The 3,271-nt window shown below is 45.9% G+C and overlaps 1 pseudogene; it reads left to right on the top strand.

Annotated features, from left to right (window-relative positions):
* The first annotated feature begins 422 nt into the window (after positions 1-422).
* LOC103271833 lies at positions 423-2,014 on the top strand (annotated as a pseudogene).
* Positions 2,015-3,271: the final 1,257 nt, after the last annotated feature.

Below are 3,271 nucleotides of genomic sequence, written 5' to 3'. Positions count from 1 at the left end.
CTGAACATTATACATCCTGGCTTCTATTGTTGGAAAACAACAAACACACACACCAAAACCAAAATTTTAAAAAAAAAGTTTCTTGTCTTATAGTCTGCAAGAATGTTGGCACTTGCAAATTTTGAGATACAGATAAACTAAACAGAGCTGTTCAAGTTTTTAAGGGCGGCTTGGAATATGAAGAATGCAAAGTTAGATAGCATACCATGACACATATAACTATTCTTCTTTTTACTTCCATCCTTACAGCTTTCCTCCTATCCATTATTTGGACAATTTTATACCTAATTTAATCACCTAACCTTTTATTTGTGGATGGAAGTCACAGGAGACTTCATTTCTGGAGATGGACATGTGGGGAGCATGAGCCTCTAAGGCAGAGTCCTCACATCAAGATCCCCCCCATTCCTTGTTGGATACAGTGAAGCCCAGGGCCTGGCTGTCCAGTGGCCCCAGTCCTGGGCCTGGTTGCTGCTGCTGGTGTGCCACGTCTCAGGATTCTACCCAAAGCCCGTGTGGGTGATGTGGATGCAGGGTGAGCAGGAGCAGTCAGGCACTCAGCAAGGGGACATCCTGCCCAATGCCGACGAGACATGGTATCGCCAAGCAACCCTGGATGTGGAGGCTGGTGAGGCACCTGGCTTGGCCTGTCGGGTGAAGCACAGCAGTCTAGAGGGCCAGGACATCATCCTCTACTGGGGTGAGGAAGATCTGGGACCCAGGCTGGAAATGGCATGAGGTGGGGTGCATAGAGGAAGGCACCAGGGAAAGATGGGGCTTGACGCACCCAGGGTTGAGAAGTTTGAGATGAGGCTTCCAAACAGGAGGAATAGACAAAGTGGGATCCTGATATCAGAAGGAAGGAAACAAAGACCTGAAACTCAAAAAGGATTGTGATGACGTGTTCCCTATAGAAGAAGAAACGAGGCTGAAAACCCCAGAGATCCAGAATTATGCAGCAAATAAAGAATTCTGGAGGGTTCATTCCTTAGCAGAGAGGGTGAAGGGGAATCAGGAAAAACACGATAACAAAAATAGCTGTGGTTTATTGAGTGCTTCCTCAACAGTGTGAGAGCTGATGACTCTGCCCAGAGCACCTCATCATCACAACTCTCTGTGAATCAAGTGCTTCTTTCTTTCTTTTTTTAATTTCTATTTTTTGAGTTGGAGTCTCAGGCTAGAGTGCAGTAGCATGCTCATGGCCACCCCAGTGTCGACCCGCCAGGCTCTGGCTATCCTTCCGTCTCAGCCTTCCAAGTAGCCAGAACTATAGACTTGCGCTACTGCACCTGGCTAATTTTTAATTTTTAATTACTGTAGAGATGAGGTCTCGCTAAGTTGCCCAGGGTGGTCTCGAACCCGCAGGCTCAGGCTATCCACCCGCCTCAGCCTCCCAAAGTGCTGGGATTACAGGCTGAGCCACCGAGCCCAGCAAGTATTTCTATTTTATCCTCATTTGATGGATGAGGAAGTTGAGGCCGAGATAGGTTAACTTTCTGGAGTCACAAGGAACGTGGAAGAGCTGGATCTAGACTCAGGTCTGCCTAGCCACAGAGTTGCTGTCCTTCCCCTCCTCTGCCATGCTACACTAGTAAATACTGAAGTAGGTATGCCCAGGCCCCGAGGAACGATGGGAAATCTAAACTTATGAGTATAAATAGGTGGTTTAAGTGGAGAAGGAGTTAAGAGGCAGATGGCACCCTTACGTGTGCTTAGATCAGGGGTCTTGAAATAGGTAGAGATCAGCCCATGTTTCCCCACAACAGGTGAGAGCCATGCCTTGGTGAACCTGATTGTCTTGGCAATACTGGCATGCCTGGTGTCCCTCCTTGCACTCATCATAGGTCTAACCTGGTTTAAGAGGCGCTGGTAAGTCCTCCCTTCCTCGACCTCTCTTTCCTCCATTTGTGTCTCTCCTTTTCTTTAGTGGTCTCCCTCTCTCTCTCTATTCTCTTGCAGTTCCTAAACAGACATCCTGTGACTCCGCTCACCACATCTACCTCTCTGGAACTTAGGGCCTCAAGTTCTCAGGACTCTGTCCTGGTTTGCTCGGAATTGAGGATGGAAAGAGAGCTATCTGGAAGAAGTAGCAAGTCATTATCAGGCAATTCTCTTCACACCCCTTCAATGTATATGTGAAATCAATTAAGTTCCTTTTCATTATACTACAAGTTTATAAACCCAAATGGTTCTGTAAAGATGGGAGTGCAAACTCAGGTGTCTGCTGGGCACTAGCAGGTGGGAACTGGGGTGTCAGGTCTTGTGACAGAATCTGCAGTGAACTTGAAAGCACACGTCCTATCCAAAGGAAGCAGCTGCAGCTGCTTGCTGTCAAGGGTGAAACCAGGCTCTGGCTTTGCTTTAACCAACATTTTTCAAGAAAACTGGAAATCTGCCTGATTTTAAAACATTGAAACTAGTTTTTACAAAATACCACGTGGGAATCCCAAATACACACCTTCTGGCCTATGGCAACTCAGAAGCTACTGGTTTGTGTCTCCTTTATAAAAAGTTTGCCCTGGATGACATTGGCAGTTTTAGGACACAGCTTTTTACTAGTCAAGAAAGACACCTCTTTAAAAGAAAGTTACGTTTTAAGACACAGAGGTGTCAAGCTTATACTTGGTGGAACTTTAATAAATGAAGAGAAATCATGGTGTATTTACATTATGTTGAAAAAAGTGACTGAGAGGGGTATTTCTCCCAAATGGTCGGCCAGTTTTTTCTGGAAGTTGGAAGACAACAGTCATGGAGGTATCCCCATTTTCCATTCACATCAGCAGCAACAACAACAGTCTCTCCTACTTACGTCTATCAAAAGAGACAGTGTATGAGAAGGGCTGAGCCCTGCTGGGCAGGCATGAGCTGTAAGTGAGGATGGGTTCTACTCTTGCCTTACAGAGGACAGAGCAGGAATCTTCTAGGGAAACAGCAGCCCTTCCTGATGCCAAAGAAGTAAGAAGGCCAAGTTAAAATCATCTGTTTGCCATACTGGGAAGAAATCTGTTGGGAGTCAGGACCCCTGAACATTTAATGAGAATTAACTGTTGGAAATTCTTTGCTTGAGAAAATTAACTTTTGGCATTCTGTATGCTGGGCTTGCAGGTCTGAACCTAGACATGGTGGAAGATCCTGCTAACTTCTAAGTCAGTAGTTCCGGAATTGTAGTCACCTGAGCAGCAGCTGCTTTAGCTCCTGTGAGCTAATTAGAAATGCAAATTATGAGAAATCCAAGGAGTTGGCCCAGTAATCAAGCCCCTGGGGATTCTGA

The sequence above is a fragment of the Carlito syrichta genome, unplaced genomic scaffold (genome assembly GCF_000164805.1).
Source record: "Carlito syrichta isolate Samal-C Ts95f unplaced genomic scaffold, Tarsius_syrichta-2.0.1 Scaffold311917, whole genome shotgun sequence".
Classification (NCBI taxonomy): Eukaryota; Metazoa; Chordata; class Mammalia; order Primates; family Tarsiidae; genus Carlito; species Carlito syrichta.
The sequence above is the reverse complement of the archived record's forward strand: the minus strand, read 5'-3'. Positions and strand labels throughout refer to the sequence as shown.